This window comes from Temnothorax nylanderi, unplaced genomic scaffold, assembly GCF_030848795.1.
Source record: "Temnothorax nylanderi isolate EJ_2023f unplaced genomic scaffold, tnyl_v1.0 TNYL_tig0003_pilon, whole genome shotgun sequence".
Taxonomy (NCBI): domain Eukaryota; kingdom Metazoa; phylum Arthropoda; class Insecta; order Hymenoptera; family Formicidae; genus Temnothorax; species Temnothorax nylanderi.
The window spans coordinates 696018-715610 of NW_027249065.1; the positions used below are offsets into that span (position 1 = coordinate 696018).

Below are 19593 nucleotides of genomic sequence, written 5' to 3' on the forward strand. Positions count from 1 at the left end.
TTTTTAAACAACTCAATATTACATGTCACGAGTTTACGGTTTCGAACTTGTTACGAATGTATAATCTTTAAAATTAGATAACACAAAAATTGTCGTTTACCGAAAAATACTGATCTAAATATCCTGGCTTAAATTACAATTTTTAATACGCGAAGTGCATAAAATAAGTATTTAACGACGCTGTAGAGCATCTTTCCGGTTAGGGTTTCTCCATCGTATATAATACTCTATTACGGCGATGTGACTTTAACTCGCGTCGTTGGCGTGCGAGATCGACGTAAAGGGCGAGACGCAAGAAGAAAACGAAAACAGGCCGTGAGAGAGAAAGCAAGGGGCCGAGACGAAGAGGGTACCGCGGGAGATATGTTCCAGATGTTTTCCTCGGTTTCTGAGCAAGTTCAGAGTCAAGTTGCCAGACCGCGGTCTCATGGCATGACCAACGTAGGCAGGAAGTGCCGCATTAAAGTCGTTAATCTGCGCGCCTTTGTGCCCTCTCTTCTCGTTTCGCACATCATCCCAATTTACGCTCGATTATCATTAGGACTTAATAACCTAAATCTTTTAAAAACTTTTCTATATATGAAAAATACTCTGAACTGTTAAAATATTTTTATCGTGATTTTCTGACAAAAGAACTTTGTAAACATTTAAATGAACACACGTATATTACAATCTCTTTATATATATTTACAATATATTATCACCTGGTAATATTAGGTAATATACAGTTGACAAACTAAAATACAAAAATTATAATACATACATTATAATAAATTACGATACATAATTAATATTAATATCACATAAATTAATTTATCTTTGAATATAATGTCGTCATTCTTTAATAATGCTATGTTGAATATTAAACTGACGGCAATTATTTTTTAATGGCTCAATAATTTGTTAACACGATGACTAATAATTTCATTATTAAATATGATCACGCTGGTTACTCTCTAAATCTAAATCAGTGAATAGTACTGTGAATTAGAGAGTAGATTTATTATTGCGAGCATTTCGAGTCATCCAGCGCTGTTAATTTTTAAACGTTTTACACGCGTTCTTATTGCTGATTCTTTATATATTTTATATTTTAAATTGAGAAGGGAGAGGCGAGACGTTCGCAGTAACGCGCGAGCAAACCGAAGGGAGCAGACGAGACGGAACGGAAAATGCGGATGTAGCCACGGCTTAAAGTAAATTTTGAAAACGGCTTCGACGGCCCTCGACGGAAATCTTTCCCTGCGGTCCGCTTCCGTAATCCGGGGACATTAATTTGTCGGCGGCGGTAAACTTACGAGCGCCAGCCGTAACGCTTCCCCCGGGGGACTTCTTGTATTTTCTCAGAGGTAAGTCCCGGGAGGGCGGGACTTGCGACGGACTGACAAAATTTTACGGTCCCGTACGATCGACAACGTTGTGTGCGTCGCATAGCATCCACCTGGAAATATCGTTCCAATAAGTGCCGTCAATGGCGCGCGGATACAATGGGAAATTAAGGGTCGGTGTGAACAAAACCACTTGAAAATTTATACTTTTGTTTCATTTTCTGATCGATAACTTACAATTTTGTTTGAACATCACGTGAGTTTGTTTTTTAAGGATTAGGGGTCCCGAGCAAGTGTAAGGCTGGGGCTACATTATGCGCGTTTTCGCGAATCGGATTCGCGAATCCTGCATTTGTATACCATGTGTACTTAGCACGAATGGCATACAAATGCACGATTCGCGAATCCGATTCGCGAAAACGCGCATAGTGTAGCCCCAGCATAAGAATTCCCTCTTCGCCATTTAGAATTTCAGCCCACTATTTCCCCAAAGGTCTGTACGTACGTCTAAAGTTTGTGCGCGCATTATGCTGGCATTAGGTTAATATCGCGCGCAGCTAATGCTGCCGTAATTATGGTAATGCTATTGCGTTTATTATCGTCTGATCATAAGCGTCATTATGTCCTCTCGCAGCCGCCATTTTCGCAGCGTATAATCCGACACCGTAAAACACTAAACGCAAATGTTTGCGGAGAGGTTGATTATCATAAGCGCGACGGAAACGAAGATCTTACGTTCTGTGTGGCAGGAATGCTATAACGATTACCTTAGTGCGCGTGCCGTTGCTGTACACGACGTCCCAGCGGGTTAAAAGTGAAACTTGATCGATCCGGCGTTCGCGTCTGTTTCTCGTATCGAAAATCATCTCCCGTTTATGAAATTTGCATGTCGAGTGTGAAACAAATAATTCTAAAAATTTGTCAAAGGAGGAACGAGGAGCTGGGTTATAGCATAAGAAATATACTCCACTTTTATGGAACTCTTTTATAAAGCAAACATTTTTTGATATATATAATCAAGCGTTATATATTATGTATTAAAGTGATATCATTCTTTTATAAACGTTTCAGTTGTTGAATAATATTTGCGATTTCTCAAGTAATGAAAAGTTAGGAAGTTTGTGTAGAACATAATTTCAAACTTTGATACAATATTGCAAAAGCTGCAATGTGCAATATAAAATTTACAGTGCAGGAAAATTTATATTATTAAAAGTAGGATTTATATTAGCGTTCACATAAAATATAAATAACATCTTGAGGCCGCAGATATACTTTTAACGTAATTAACGTATCGTCGCGTCTCGCGAGAAGTATAAGTAACTCGGTGATTGGACCTACAATCGAGGGCTAAGTTCGCCGAGACCGAATCGGGGAACCGGCGTCAAATCTCGCGGCCGTCTCACTTCCTCCGAGCGACGCGGACGGCGTTTAGCGTCGAACGGTCGCTCGTATCAGTGCTGTCGGTGGCAGAGATCCGAAGGTGGGTAGCGGAGTCGGCGAGCGGGAGCGGGGTCCCGGGGGTGGAACGGGCGGTTATTGCCTGTTGGGTGATTTATCTAGTAATACTAGCCGACAGGCCGCGAGCCCGGGGCATGGGCAACGGGGCGAACCCGTGGGCTTCTAACCCCCTACCCGCGGGGCGGCCAACCACCGGCACTGGTGGAAATTAAAAACTCACTTTATTACACGTCTCATTCTGCGCCCTCCTCGGTCCACCCCCGATCCCTCTGCACGGCCTCTCCTCTCTTCGCCACCTCCTCCTCGTCCGTCGTGCTACCTCACGCGTCCTCTTTTCTCCTCTCTTCACCCTCCGCCCTCCACTCATCATATTCCGCCGCTCTGGCGGCGCCTCGTTCGCGCGGACCGACTTAATATGAGGCCGGCTATACCTGATGGAACGAATATTATTAAAGTTCGCCTGCACGCGAAACCGGTGAAATATCGCCGACCGCCCTTCTCCTCTTCCTTCGACCCTCTTTGCCCTACCCGGTTTCCCCGCCGACCTTTCGGTCCTCGCGACGGAGCAATTGGGCATCCTCTAGTCGTCCTTTCTCTTCGCCAACAGTCTTCATCGTCTTGTACCGAACTAAATGACACTTGGGTCGCAGATATTAAATTAATAAATACAAAAGTATAGCGCAATGGATGTTATCCGATAATGTTCGTTGTTATACTTCGAATTAGAATATTCAATTATTTAGCAATTGCGATTTAATCTGTTGCATTTCCGTGAACAAACAGTTAAAGATTTCTAACTTAGTTTTCATAATTTCAATCGATATGCGATATAGATTGTAACGGTTACGCATGTGAAAGCGTTACAATTGAACTGCGAAAATCTTGAGCTTGCATCATTTGGATATACGATTTTCTGTGCGGGAAAGTGAATGTATGTATGAACGTGCACGCGACGGACAGACGTTTATGGGGCTCTCGATGACATGGCCGTCGGTATCCGGCTCGTTTTATTAATGTCAATAAGGCAATTATTGCCTGCGGGCGGTGTGGGTCGGTATCTCGTTCATACCGCCGGCGCACGGCGTGGAGAGTTACCTGTCTCGGCTGCCGATGGCTTCGAGCATGCGTTTAATCCTGCATACGTCGCGTCGGAAAAGCGAGCGGGATTACTCGCTTGTTTCGGCGCCGGTAATTACGACGGACCGATCGATCGATCGATCAATCAACGGATTCGTTGATCGTAATCGCGTCCGCGCATTTAGATTTGGCGAAGTAATCGATTTCGCGACCGCATCGCATTACGAATTTAACTACACCGATTAGGTTCCGCTAATGACCCTCGACGCTGCTCCCTCGCGGCTGATCGGACGGTAATTACCGCGACATCGCGGCATGGCACTTGTATCACGGAGGGACATTTTATTCGTCGCACCGTTTTTTTTTTCCTTTTGTTTTTCGTAACGGAACAGAGAACGTGGGGAGCAAGGCCGAGTTCACCGGTACTTGAACGCTCGCGCGTCACTCGGCGCAGTCGCTGAACGAGATCTGAAGAGGGTTGAGGGAGAATAATATAGGAAAGAGGGGTTTCCCTAGTCTCTCTCGCGCGGGCTAAGCAATATCCATCCACCCACATGCTTGCCCGCCTGTCTGTCTGCCTGGCTTTTCGGTGCCGTCGCCGTGTACAGGCGCGCGTCCAACAATTTATTCATTACTGTCTCGCAAATACCCTCGATGCGCGCTCCATTATTCCGCGTTTCGCGATTCGCATTCGCGCGAACGGATCTCGGTGTGAAGGCATGGCGCTCGAATTTTGTTCCCTCTTTACCCCCGGCTGCTGGCGGGGATAGGAAAAGTTTTTCGTCGGTCTTGGGGATTGACACGCGTGTATCTTGTAACCGTTGTTCCGCGCTGTGCGAGATACCGCAGTGTACGCGATTCGGAATCGCGGGGATGCCGCGGATAAGAATCCGACCGAAGATACGACCGAAAGGCAGCTTACTTGACGAGTATGTAATCGCGTGAGTGCTCGTATACTCTCGCAAGTAATGCATTAGCTGGTAAGTGATTGCCGGAAGGACAGACTGCTTGCAAACCGGAGCTTACATTTGAACAGTCATACTTATCCTTCAAGAGCCTCGCTTATTTCTCACTTATTTTTCACTTATTCTTCGCTCGCTCTACATGTATAATGAGGTAAATAAATGCGACAATACAAGATTCATATATTGGTACTATAACGAAAGAGGTAATTTTTTAAATGAAAAAAAAAAAAAAAAAAACAAATTCTTGTAGAAAAGTATTTTATCTTACACTTTCTTTTGACATTAATATTTTATTCTACACATTTACTCTTTCATTGCTTACAATTAGTATAAACTCTTTTGCATAAAGATAGCTTGGAGAATACTGTGTAGAGTGATATACGATATACAATGGGAAAAAATGCGGTATGATATATATCTATAGGTGAAACGCGATATACATATGGATAATACGCGATCAATCATTCATATTATTTTTTATCGCTTTTGCAATATATATCGTGGTAAAAAGAGCAGTTTCATGAATAAGTTCGTTAATACCCACGGAGATGATCAAGTATTAATCCCGTTGCTCGGGATGTATATCGGAGCCGACGCGGTGTGGAGAGACGACAATTTTGCAGAAACGTAGAATTTCGAAGGATTTTACTATTCGAAAAGTACTGCCGGCACGGGAATACCTCGGGAGACGCGGCAGCTATCCTGAAAGTCTCGGAGATAGCCCGTGGTAACCTCGCGCGCATAGCAACTCCAAAGACGTATGTCGGTTCGGGGCAGCGAAGGCCCGCGGAGGCCCGGCGCGGAGGGAGTAAAAATTTCACGGAGTGAATAAATCAGGGGACGCCGCGGCGGAGTGGCGCTCTTAGTTTAAGTACATCTGGCACGGCATCCCTATCTTTCTCTTTCTCCCTTTTGCGTTCGACTTTCTCGCCGTTTTCTCGGCGTACTCTATCGCGAATAATGCGCGAGGAAAAGCGATCCTGTCCCGCGTTTCTTGCGCGTGCACGCCGTTTCGCGAGTAATAAGATCGTCCGCAACCGTTCTTTGCGCGAGGCGGTAAATACCTTCGACTGGATAGAAAGAATCGTATTACGCGGTCCAGGAAACTGAGGATTTCAATTTCACTTGAGTGTATAGATTAAAATGGCGCGTGAAAATTGATGCGGATTATATTTCATTCCGACGCGAATTAGAAATTTACGAATAGTATTATTTAGGGAACGTCTGCGTGTGTTCGAGACAGCAAACGTTGTTTGCGCAGTAGTGCTTCAATACTAGAAAATAGTGAAATTTGTGTGCGGTTGGTTCGTATTCGTCGATTCCTCAGGAACGCCGTCCTTTACGTCGAAGAACAGGATTGATCTTTTAAATTGCATCGTGTTTACGGTCTGACGCAATATATTATATATGTGTATGTATATATAAGGAGAGAGAGGATGGAAGAGAAAGAGAGAGAGAGAGAGAGAGGAAGGGAGATTGGAAGCGAGCGAGTTTGCGTATCTACGAGCAATGTGTAGATCGCGACGTGTCAGTGAGGGAGTTGGAAAGGCGGGCGGGCGGGCGGGCGAAGAAGGTCATTCGGGAGGATGGCGGCTCATCTTGTAATGGACTCAGAAGACAGGCGAGTCGGCTAATGGAGCCCTGCTCTTCCAGAAAAGCTCTTAGTATCCGCGCCGCGCGAGCGTCGATGCTGTCGGGCTGCGTCACTCCAAATCCGCAGCATCCCCAGTGGTTATTTCCGCGCGCGCAGGTGCGAGGGACCGACGAGCGCAGATTTAGAATACTTCCCTTTCCCAACGACGTTATACAGTTTCTCGGGGCTATCGTAAAAAATTAAACAAATCAGACACCGCACGCGAATATTGATGTAGATCGACAAATTATTAGAGAATTTCAAAATATGCTATTTAAGATTCTCAACTCTAAAATGATTTTTTATTTTTTACATATATGAAAAATATATTTATCGTCTTATTATTTTATTATAGGACATACATATACATATATAGCGATTTTTAAATTCATTTTATCTTATAGAATCCGAATTGAAACAAAATTCTTTTCAAAGAGCTATTATTTCCTATTGCAATCGCATGGCATGAAGCATTGTAACTTGCGCGCGTGTGTCGCTTTCTTCAAGTTCGACGCGGAATTTATCGTCGCGCCGGCGCGACGCAGCGCGTCGCGTCGTTAAATGCTTTTTCGCGAGATAAGGGCATCGCGAGCGCGGTCGGCGAGAGTGCCGCTTAGTTTAATACACGTAACGCTACTTTCCGCCCGCTTTTTCTATCAAATGCTCCGCGCCGAGCTCCAACGGGGTTCGAAGTAGTATAAGTCGTGGACAAAGTAGACGGCGTACAGAAAACCTCCATTAAAGTCCGTAGAAGTGATTAGTACGCTCCCCATTCCTCTTTCCCGTCCCGCCCTACCTCCACTCTGCTCTTGCCCTTCGTCCTACACAAACACATACATCCTCTCCTTCATGCACACGCACACACACACATAACACACACGAGTACGCGCGATACCCTTGTCCCTCCCGGCACCTTCCTCTCTCACTTTTCGCCCCGTCTCACCTCTTGCAATTCCAGGGCTCTCTCTCGCATTTCGTTCTCTCCTTCTTCGCGCGGAGAACGGGCAGGATTTGGAAAACGCGCATCTCGCGATACTCGTGGGAGAACTATTATCGAACGTCGTATAGCGATTTTGGATTTGCGACAGTATACGGGACGCCGCGGGGCGTTGCGCGCTCTCTGTCGGCTAGGGATTCCCCGCTGAATCTGAAGCTGATACCAGTCTGATGAAAATCGAAGCGCGCATCGTTTTCTTTCGCCGCGCCGTGGCCTCTGAATTTCCTCCGGTATTAAGTACCTCGGTAAGCTGGCGTGCATTTTTAATTACGGCATTCAATAACGCGGTAATTAAGTCGTCAATTAAATTTCTGTTAAAGTGCACCTGAGATTAATTGGCAAAATAAAGTTTTATTACCTATTTACACTCTCGAAACTTATTTGCCGTAACTCTTTAATTTTCAATATTAAACAACTCCGTAACTGTACCTCGGGTTTGAAGATTCGCCGAGGAAACGTCGACTCGAAACTTATCGTAGTTCTCTTTAAACCATCCGGTGTAAAAGCGCCTTTTACGACGGTGCGGCCGTCGTCGGAAATTTTTCGTTGAAAATATTGGAGCAGCCCTCTATTTTTTCTGATGACGACATCGAGATTAACGCGGAGTGTAATATAAGCATAAAACCGGATAAAATCGCGAAGCTCTTTTTCTTCTCTGAAAACATTACTTCCTGAGAGGTAACCTAAACTTCCCGCGGTTGTACGATAGACGTAACGTCATAAATCAGCCTGTAATTAAAAGAGACCGCCGACCATCGGCGGTGGTGATAAGCATGGCTTAATCCATTTCATCGGCCCGGGGTATATGGGAGTGGAAAAAAAAGGTCGTAGCCTTTCTAATTTAATCTGGCGAATGATTCCGTGATTCTCGAAGCCGGCGGCAACCCTTTCATTACTTACGTCCCCACCCTGCACCGCGCAACCCTCGCGGCTCCTTGCCTCCTCCTTCCTCTCCTCCAACGATTCCTGCACCCCCTCGCGCACGGGCGCCACCGTGAATCGGCGCAGAACACTAAATCAGCGACCGGTGTAATTTTTGTAATGGGAGGTGTGGCTTCGTAGGGGTGGCAAGCGCGTGTCCGCGAAGTAGGGGTTTCAAGCGCGCGGAGGGGATATACCACCCCTGCATCGGCTTGCGTGTAGGTGGTACGGCAGGGTGGAATTCGTAGGGGCGAATGTAGGGGTACCCCGTCGAGCGAGACGCGCCACGCCGGAGGTTAATCCTCCACAGCTATTTCACGATCGTCGACGAGCGTGATCCTCGGTGATCGTCGAATAGAAGGATCTTACAGAGCCCTCGTACACGATTAGCCTCACTGTCAATCTTACTATTGACTAATAATTAATGATCACGTCATAATCTCTCTCATGTTCTATACATATAATATTATATTTATACTTTCTTAATTATATACTATACAGCTTTCATTTTCCTAAAAAGGATTAATTCTACAACATAATGAATAATGGTCTTCATATTATTTTAATTTTATTCTTATACAATGCAAATTCAACTATCGGAACAGTAAAGATGTTTCTATTTTGTAAATTATAAAATATTTAAAAATTTCCAAAACGAAAGCAGTTTATTATAATTATAACAATTTACATATATAATAAACCGATCAAATTTTTTTTACTAATTTTGACTTACTAATATATATATTTTTTAATTACATGTATACAATGCGAAAGAGATACGTTGAAATTCCGTATTATTAGTAGAGTTCGGAATAACTTTTTTTGCAGTTAACACATTTTCTGTAAGTTTATTACATCGATCTTTTGATAAATATTCCTGGGGAATATATTAATATTGCTAATATGAAAAATATTAGCGTGAATGAACGAAATTCTTCTACACGAGAATAAATAATATAATCGATTTTTTTATTTCTTTATTTAGTTGGCCCTTCTGTCGCATTTGCGATCAAGTCGGCAAGGTATCGATTCATTACGTATTTCATTATGATAAATCGTTGATAATTGAATCCCTCGTTCAATCGTGATTACGATCGCGCACGTCCCTTATCAAATCCCGGACAAAGTTTATTCTTACTCTCCGCGGGTCGTCGACAGGCGCGAAATTAAAAAGAAACAAACACCGGCGTGCGGTACCATAATCGATATCCTCTCGCAATTCGCCGTCGTCTTCACTTCGTGGCGGCACGTCGTAGCGGCACGTTCCATCCCTTCCGTCGATCAGCCACCCCCTGCGCGCTCGCTCTTCGTCGCCGTTGGAAATCGAGGGCTCATAACTCGCCGTCCTAAACGCGCCGCCTAATCGACTGGAGTGCGGCCGCTATTCCGAATCGGGGTACATCCGGCGTGATGCCGTGCGGGGGGAGAGCTAAATTGTGCGGTGGAGTGCGGATAGTTGAAGGATCGACGCGCGCGAACGAGCGGCCGGGGATGAAAGCAAGGAGAGGGAAAGAGGGTGAGAAAGAGAGAGAGAGAGAACACGCGCGTGAGGGGTAGTCGTTGGTGGTGGCATTTGCGACGTGGTAGGGAAAACGCGTAGGGGTATCACGAACGACGGTGGCGGAGGCTGTCGAGAGAGGGTAGCTAGGTGATGGTGGGGATTTATCACTCTCGGTGGCGTGCCGTGGCCGCACGCGGCACTCGGCAGTTTACAGTCGACCGCCGAAGCGGCGGTCTCGTGGTACTTCCGGTGGGACACTGTTCGACGCACGTTACCTCACGCATGCTTCGTCCCCGCATACTCCGAAAGTGCGCGCGGCCGAAAGAGTTGTAAGGAGACTTCGTTCACGAGACCATTCGTGTAGAATCTTGGTAGGATCGATCGATCGTTCGGTGATTGATCACCGATGGGGAAAAACGATCCGTGGACGGAAGTTGGTGGCCGTTTCGCACGTCTTGTGCAGTGTCACGTGACGCGAAGAACTTAAACGGAGAAGATCGCTGCCTCGCAACGAAGCCTTCGCCGTTTCCCAAGCGATTGTTGACAGGTAAATGCGATTAGAGATCACGATCAGATCGGTGTAAGACGGGCGAGCGGGGGGGAATAGAATGGGACTTTGATGAGAACTTTAGATCGCGTCGAGATTTGATTAACCTAACAATAAGTGTAAGGGATCCGAGTGTAATTACTCAGTTCGGTGCTAGGTAACACTTATCGATCTCGATCTCGCGTCCTACGCGCAGCGTGGTGTTTGCGCGAAATGCATTTACGAAACATAAGATGCGGAACGCAGGATGAGAGGAGAGGAGAAAATAAAACGCGCCGATAAGATCGCAGCCAGGGTATATAGACGGTGTATAAAATGAACGTGCATTTGCTAAAGAAGTCGCGTGAGAGTCTCGCGTTAATTATAAACTGTCTTGCTTTTTAGCTTGGCAGATAAGCACGCGCTGGCACACTTCTGTATAGTCATTCACCCCCTTCTCGCGCGCTTGCATCTCGCGCGAGGGTCCCGTCTCTCATCGACCGACGTCTGTTCCAATTACCGGTCGCGTTTTAAGGCGATTCCGTCGTAGGGCTGCCGTTAGCCGTTAGCCGACGCGGATTAACTGCATCCTTAGAAATGACTCGTATAGCTCCTTTACTTCGTGATTCCTTTGTCCCGCTGAATCGTCGTAACGGCGCGTGATTATCGACTAGCGCGCGACTGCGAGGGAACGCGATTAATTGACGACGCCAATCCTTGAGACGTTTAATTAAAATTAAAGAGAGACGTTTGATACGTTTTTATTGCGGCGGTTAATTAAATTATTTATTCATCGATATATAATTCCTTTACTCCAAAAGTAACGTGCGCTTCTTTCGTAGCGAAAGAGAAAACTTGCGCGAAATTAAATTTTAGTTTATATCTCTTTGCTTTTAAATAATATTCTTGCTTCGAAAAACTGAAATTGTAATATTCAAAGTCGATGAGGTAATTTCATCCATTTATGACAGTGGAGATACATACGTTTCTTCATTGAACCGTCTAGTAGTAATGTCTCAGACGGATGCTATGAGATTACATAATGCACTATGTATGAATCGTTTTCGAGATATCGTCATCCAATATGCAAGAGCGAGCCGGTTGTAGCGCGTGACAAAGCTTTCACGAAGATTAGCGCTAGGTGCAATCTCGCGAGCGATTCGTCGAAATGGCACATTATTATATATTCCTTGGAATTTATTTTTAAAGCCTATTACGCGCGAAATTACCGAATTATAAATATATTCTTATTATACATAAAAGGAAGGAACCCATCGATTTGGGATCTATAATCGATTAGAACCAATAAACTGTCCGTGATAAAAATAGTCGCTTTATTTTACAAACTTCTAAAATAGATTTTTCATATTATGTTTCCTTAATGCAAGTTTAAATATTTTAAGATATGTGTCCTGCACTTTTGAAAAACGTATCGTCAACATAAGATCTTCATTTATGGCGTAATGTGCATTTTCTGTTTACTTGGCGGAAATTTAATTAGAAATTTAATTAACGAATTATCGAGCATCAGAGAAGCCTTCAGCTTCGATTAAGAGATTGAAAAGAAAATTTCAGTGGATAAATACCGCTGATGAATCTCTTCGTTAAAGAAAACCGGAAATATCGCCGTCTTCAATCTTCCTCTCTTTCTTCGTCTTCTTATAAGATAAGATACAGATGCATCCTTCTCGCGTAGCCACATAACGCGTTTCATTCTCACATATGTCGTCAGGCGTCGGTTGAAATCGAAATAATGAAGCTAACTGTCTGTCCGGACGAGCATCTTGCCCTGTTCCTTGAAGGCCCGACCGCCTTCTTCATCAGCGACCTTTCCTCCCCCACTTCCTCTTCTTTCTCTTCATCTTCCTCCTCCTTCTCCTCCTCCTCCACCTCCTCCACCGTCGCCGTCTCGACGTCCCACCGAGAGAACGTCTCAACTGTCGGCCACCCGCGTGTACTCGTCCGTTTGAATGCCGATAATTGGCACTAGTTTCAGTCGGCGGCGGGCTCGTTAGCCGGCCGGCTAAAGAGAATCGCTTAATTATTTCGTTTGAAGTTGGCTTCCGATAGGAGGTAGGTAGGTACGGCTAACGCGCGCACGGATAAATCGAGAAAGCTTGTGCGAGCGCGAGACCTTCGACCGGGCGCGTTTGTTTCGCACCGACAAATTGCCGCGGCTAATTAGCCTCGCGGGCTAAAAGAGGAGGGAAGGTTGCTGCTGCTGCGGACGCCCTAGCCGTTACTGCCGCTATTTCGCCGGGTTTATTACCGTGGCTGCTGAGTCAAAACTGTGCCGCGCTGCTTCCGCCATTGTTTCAAAAAATTTCCCCCGCTGCTCGTAAAAAATGAAGCGAATTGTTACCAGTTCTTGATACGATGTACGATACGCACCTCTCAAAATTGACTGGTTATTTGGCAGTTTTTAATGGTTTCTATACAAAACAGATAGCTTTCTTTTTTAATTGAAAATTGCAGTGAAACTAATATATACAGCAGCAATAAATAGAAAATAGATAAATTTAAGTAATTCCCATACGTTTATATATGTACATCGTTTATAAACTTCGAGATAAGGGCCCGAAGGCAAGTATTCGTTGCAAGTGTTCTTTTATAAAATAGCAGTAGAAGTCTCTTTCGCCGAAGCAGACCTTTTTTTTCGCAAATAGCATTTTCCTCGTTTTCCGGACATTATAGCGTGCTAGCGGGCCGCTGCTATAATTTAATAACGCCGGGGCGCGCGTAATGCCTTTCGACACGAGTCAGCGATAATTCCGCGGCGAATGTCCAATAAAAAGCCACTTTGCCCGATCGAAATATCAAATGTAATCCTCTTAAGTCGGCCGCACCGTCGAACGTGTATCTCGCGGGCTGACCATCGCGCCATGTCCTTCTCCTCCTGCTTCGCGCTCCCAACCCCCCCGAACGGTCTATCAACCCCTCTTGGACTCTATCTCTGTCCGCCTCGGTGAGCTACTAACTTTTACTTCCCCTCTCTTTGATACCCTCTTCTCTTTCCCACTCTATCTCTCTCCTTTCCGAACCGTTTTCTCGTTCCGCCCTTTTCTTTCTCGTCTTCCTTAGGTCGGAGGGGTTGCTTTTATGGCGATTGAAGCTTCTCGTGGGTCCTTGGGCACACCGCCAGGTGGCAGTGCCGCGTCCTTCTGGGCGTCGGCCCCGATGTCCTTTTTCCCTGCGAGATTTTTCTTCGTACGGTGGTGCCCTTGTGTACTTAGGATGTCGCACGCGTCGCCACGGACTCCGGTACCAAGTACATCAGTACCTTGGAGATGGCTGAGAGATAGAGGAGCTAAATCTAAGCTTCCGAGATGATCTGGGAAATCAAAATTGCTCCAGCAGAATTTTAACTACGCGGCAGAAGACTGACGGAAAAGTTCCTGAGATACGGGATCGACGAGAGTGCAGGGCTACCGAGGGGTATCTTCGATCGCGGATCGCGGGGGGCGCGGAAATAACGCGGACGACACTGGCGCGAAATTCCGCAACATTCTTTTATCGATCGTTAAAAGTTTCATCGGCGCTCAACGGTTGCTCCTTCGGCGCGACGCTATTGAGAGCACCTCGTACAATTAGCCTTCTCTCATTAAAGAACCATTCGCAGCGGCACCGAATGCCGGGCCGATGTTGAATAATTAGCATTCGCTACCGACCGAAATCGATTTGTTAATTAATAAAGCGCTAACGTTCGCCGTACTAATAATACCGGTCAACAATTGAATAGAGAGCGCGTTCATTAACTCGCCGCGCCATAGCAGCCAGCTAACGCCGGGCATCCCGGATCGACTCTACATCGACTCGGATAATCGAATTTGTTGCGGGACCCCTTGGCGAAGGGCGATCGTCGCGTAAACGACGTTATTTACAAGAAAGGAATGCGATGACTACAGAGGAAAAGGACTTTACTTTATCGTTGGACATTCCCGTTGCGACCCCCTCCTTTCTCTTTCTCTCTCTTTCTGTTTCTTTATCATCGTCTTTTTCCTTTTCTCTCTTCGTTCTCTCACCGTACCTACCGAGACTCCGTGCCACGAATTTTCCTCTGCGCCCTTCGCAAAAAGGAAGCTCGGAGGAAAGTTCCTTTTCCAACTCGTTCGGTGTGCTCTGCCGGGTTACCGGCTATTGACCAGGATATCTTTCGATTATCAAGACCATCCATACCTACCGCCTTAGCCGAGCCGGCTCCATTGTCTTCTCGGCTCTTTCAATTAATGTTTTGATTGATTTCGGACCCTCGGTTGGAGAACGCGACCCTCCCTCATGATCGGCGCGCCCTGTCCGTTTTCTTTCTCTCTCTCACGTACATTCTCTCTCTCCCTCTCTCTCGTTCTCTTCGAGCAATACTCGAGTTGGTTCTCCATAATCGGCATTCCGTAGGAGATAGAGTACGGAAACGTGAGAATTTCGTGCGAAAGAAGGATATTGCACCTTCGTTGCTTCCTTCATGCCGTAATGGCACGATACTCACGATAATGGATTCGATTAAGTCTTAAAGCGATTTGTATCGAAAACTTTATTTTGGAAATATAGTTTTGAGGTAACATAAATTTTAGCTAACTCCTTTGAGGATTTGTTGTCAGCTTTTATACGTAAAAGGTAATAGATGTATTGGCTCAAAACAAGGATAGTTTGGTGTAAGATATGCTTATAAATGAAACAGTGCCAGCGTTATACAAAATATATATATGTATGAATGTATACGAAAATAGCAAAAGTATTTCTTATTGTTTGAAGTTTAAATACGGCGAAGAATGGCGAATTAGAGAGTTAACGATTCTAAAAAGCTAATTGCGGTCCCTGGCTCGGATTACCAGAGATTTTCCTCTTCCGGAATACTGCGTGCCGCAGATAAATTCTACCCCCTCTCTCTCTGGGACGTACGAGAAACGGCGCGCGCGACGTCGCCGACGACGACACAGCGACGGGGGGTTGGCTGCTGGTAGACGACGACGGTCCCCGAATCGGTGTTATACCGGTGGCTGTTTTATTGCGAGATTTGCGGCGTGGCCTCCCCGTGTAACAAGACTTACTGAGATCTTAATAGAATCTGAGACCACCCCCCTTCTCAGTCGCGAGTCTCACACCACCGCGCACCGCCAGGACTAACTCGTTCTTCGTCTATGGTTCCGCGCCTTTCCAACCACCTCCGTCTCGCCGACCACCCTTCTCCCTTCGACGGACTTTCGGAGGGTGAGGAGGACCGAGGTCGAGGGGATCGCGCGGGAAGGGACGGACGGGAAGTTGACCCCGGCACTGCATCCCTCTGGCGAAAAAAGAAAACTGCCGCTTATATTCTAAGCGTATATAAGAGGGATGGGAAGGCGGACGGGGGAGGGGAGAGGACGAAACGCGGCGTGGGCGGGAGCGATCTGAAGGGTGATTTATGAATATTGCCTACGGAGAAAAGTGTATCGCTACCGCGCTACCACGTCGATTCTCTCTCCCTCTCACTCTCTCACTCACTCTCTCTCTCTCTCTCTCTCTTTCCTTCGAAGACTTCGAAACGACTCCTGCGTGGCGATTCCTTTGGTACACATTCGCGTTGTTTCCGGGAGAAGGACGATCGCTCGAGACGATCGAGAACTTCGCCGAGGCTGTCTTCGCTGACTCGTATATTGACGAGTATTGGCGAATGCACGATAAAATTTTCATTGTTTTAGTCTTCATGAATCTTCCCTCGATAAAAAAAGTTTTTTCGATTCCTAAACATGAGGGTGAAGCGTCTTGTCTTTTTTAATGAAATTGAATACATTAAAGTAATTAAAGTATGAAAGAACTTCATGGAAGATAAAAAAAATACGAACTATACATATGCAAATGTGTATATTCATATTTTGTACAAAATTTTTAAATTTTATGTAAAATTTTTTAAGGATGAAAAAAGTACAGTATTATATAATTTTTTTTTATTAGAACGAACAATGTCGTGTCGCAAATGGTAAAAACGAGACTCTTTTTGCGATCGAGTTCGCCCGCCGTATTTCGCTCTTTTGTCATTTCGGTATCTCGTAGTCGGATCGATATGTACTCCCCCTCTGCGAGCCGCGCCGCGCTCCGAGGCTCACCCTTATCCCGTAACTAACACAATTGGCATCGTCAAGACGATCTCACGTGCGTCTTAATTATACCGTAGTGCGGCGCCGCGCGCCGGCCCGGTCAGGAGCATCGAGTTGCAGTGAATATTTTATAGCGACGGTGCCGAAGAGAGACGCGAGGCGTCGTGGCGCCGCTTCGCTCCGTTCCGTTCCGTTCCGTTCCGCGCTACGCCGCACCGGCATCAGCACCGGTGTGATAGCAGTATAACGACGCAAGAGTAGGTCTGTCCTCGCCCTCTCTGCTTGCCTTTCACTCCCTCTGGCCACCCAACTTTCCCCCCCAGGAAGCTTGTTAGGCGACGCCGTGCTCCGCTATCTTCTAATTGGCGATATAATGATCCTGAAGGATGGAATACCGTGGTCCTGAAGGACCCGAGGAGAGAGAGCAGCCTCTCGTCACGCAGCCTCTCTTGCTTTGTCAGGGATGAGATTAAAATTTGGCTCTGCCTTACCGTCTCTTTCTCTCTCTCTCTCGTCGCTCCCCCTCTTACGTTTCTTTCTTTTTCGTCCAACTCATTTCTTCGCCTTTATTTCGACGTGCCCTCCTTCGTCGCCGCTGCGTCTCCGTAATTTGGGGATCCTCAAGATAAAGAGAAGAGTTAGGAAGTAATTTATATTTCGCGCTTTCTCTCATCTCCAAAAATATCTGCACACGAAGAAATCACAATCAGTCGGCCGTCTACGGCGATTTAATCGTGCCGGTCGTCCGGGACTATTAATTAATCGACCATTACCTGCATAGTTTGAAATGCGCAGCGCGGAACAAGTACTCGTTCTAATTACGCGCGCCCTCATTAACCGTAGTAATATAGTAAATTTACAACTTGTAATTATCTCTCATCCGGCAACGACGACAACGACGACGGCGATGTCGACGTCGACGACGAGTATGACTACGATAGCTCGCGCAACGCCGCGACGTAGTTTCGCCCGTGTTCACCCAATCAGCGAAGGCGGTATATCCGTATCGTTATCGCTGCTCGTCCATTCAGAATTTACGAACGGACCCTTGTAGCGGTGTTGATAGTTACGAGGCCGGTCTCAATTAGTGGAACTTACGTCGCTAGGGTCCAATTAGACGTAGGCCAGCGCAGCTACACCCTGTTTGCCCAAGTTTGCCGTACACCATCCTCACCATCGTCGTCGTCAACGTCGTCGTCGCCGCCGTTGTCGGCGTCGTCGGGTAGAGTTGCCCGTCGTCCCCGCAGCTACAGCGGCACTGGTTGAGGGTGTCTTTTTCCTACGCTAATGACTAATTAGCAGTCTCTTCACTTCATAGTATAATGACACGGGATCCACAGCCCGGGGAAGAGAGGGTAGGACCGTCGGATCATTATTAAGCCTCGAAATTGCAGCCGTACTTGCCACCCACCCTTTCTCTTCGGTTCTTTTTCAGAGGATTTTACAATTCGGAGGAAGGGGGGGGGGAAGGGGTATTAATAAACGGACTTCTCTCTGTATCCGTCCATTCCGCCGCATTGTATTATGACGAAGCGCCATATTTTATTGAGCATCTTCGATACGAGTTTCTTCGATGTAAGAAAAGCGGCTTCTCCGATTGAACTGGCGAGTGCAGTCACTCACAGTTTGGGTCAGCCGGGTACGTCACGCTGACCTTTAACCGTAATAATATATTGAGTCCACTAAACTTCCGTTCTCCTCCTGCGAGACGACTTCACTCTCTCCGCCGTCGCCGTCGCCGTCGCCGTCGCCGTCCCTCTTTCGCTCACGTATAACCATCCGTATTTGTCCATCCCGCGCGCACTCGGTCTCTCCTTTCCGCCTCCACGGACTTTCTTTTACATTTATTTATTTCCTAAACGTCCGTCCCCACCGGCTACTTTATATTTGACATTTTTATTAAACCACCTAGACCGGCCCTGTGTCCGCTCCGACGGAATCCCCGGGATAGACGGACGGACGGCGGGAAACGCGAGTCAGAAGGGTGGTTTGGAAGCGCGATAGGGGACGCGGGGATGGATTTCTCCCATATTGCTGTTAGAGCAATTTCGTAATCTCGGAAGGGTGCTCCTTATTGACCGAATAAAAAGTCGTATCCGTTGCTGATTCCACGATCGAATATCGCCATTCCGTTCGAGGTCCACCCGTGTTCGAAGGGGGAGGAGGGGGGGGGGGGGGGGGGGCGATTGACCGTTCGCGTCGACACGGAAAAATCGCTCGAAATCAGTTTGCCATTTTACGATTATGCTATCTCGCAGACGAGAACTGTCGCGCAGCGCGCCCGAGACGTGAGACCGATTTTATCGGCGAAGGATCGAATTTCTCGGCGACCTCCTCCTCGTCGAGAAATAAAACGATGACTGCTAGTTTCCAGTAGCCAAATATGATCCGGCAAATACCAGCGGTATACAAATACTAGGATTTTTATTATTAACATTTTATTATATATACATTACCAGTACCTTATTGCGGACTGGATCACGCAGAATTTCCTGCCTGGCATGACGCATGTTTATGACGAAATCGCTGCGTTTTAAAAGATCTCTGAAAATTCCTGGGGAGATCCGAGAAGATATCGCTGCAGTAAAGAGTCTAATTTCCATAAGACCGACAGTAGTAAAAGACGCCGTAAATCGCGTCGAGCGAATTTCGTCCTTTCGCAATTTCGTTTTATAAGCGAATTGAAGTATCGACGTTGTCCGCGCTGACGACATCCGCCGCGAGATAATACAATACCCGAAACGTTTTTGCGTGGAACCGGCCGATCATTCACAATCAGAGTGGCAATATCCCGATATTAGCGAAAAAGCACTTGCAGACTCCCTTCCTGATTTCTTAGGTAATTTTTACACAAGTGTCTAAATACATTTCGCTTTGATATCGATCTAAGAAACTTTCTCAGCCGCCTAATGACATCCTCTTCCGCGAATAAACTCATAATAAATAAGGCTTTTTTCCTTCATATATTATATTTCATAATTTTTGGATGTGTTCTTCTACATAAATTTGTTCGTTTTCGAGATGAACTTGTGATTGTGACAGGCGAGTAATTTTAATCAACGTACGATGTGTGAATTCTCGCAGCAACAGGCTCGAAATTTTTCACCGATACG

The 19593-nt window shown here is 46.1% G+C and overlaps 2 protein-coding genes across 5 annotated transcripts in view; one reads left to right on the forward strand and one right to left on the reverse strand.

Moving 5' to 3' along the window:
• Positions 1–19593, reverse strand: part of LOC139770897 (uncharacterized) — a 198322-nt gene that overhangs the window by 37610 nt on the left and 141119 nt on the right. The window lies entirely within an intron of this gene.
• The window catches only part of LOC139770857 (LIM domain only protein 3), a 52501-nt gene that overhangs the window by 20272 nt on the left and 12636 nt on the right, over positions 1–19593 (forward strand). The window contains exon 1 of one of the 2 annotated variants that reach the window (XM_071703124.1): positions 10108–10430. The exons of the other annotated variant lie outside the window; for it this stretch is intronic. The gene's annotated coding sequence lies outside the window, so the exon portion shown is untranslated. Of the gene's footprint in view, positions 1–10107; positions 10431–19593 lie in introns of those variants that run through there. 2 annotated transcript variants of the gene reach the window in all.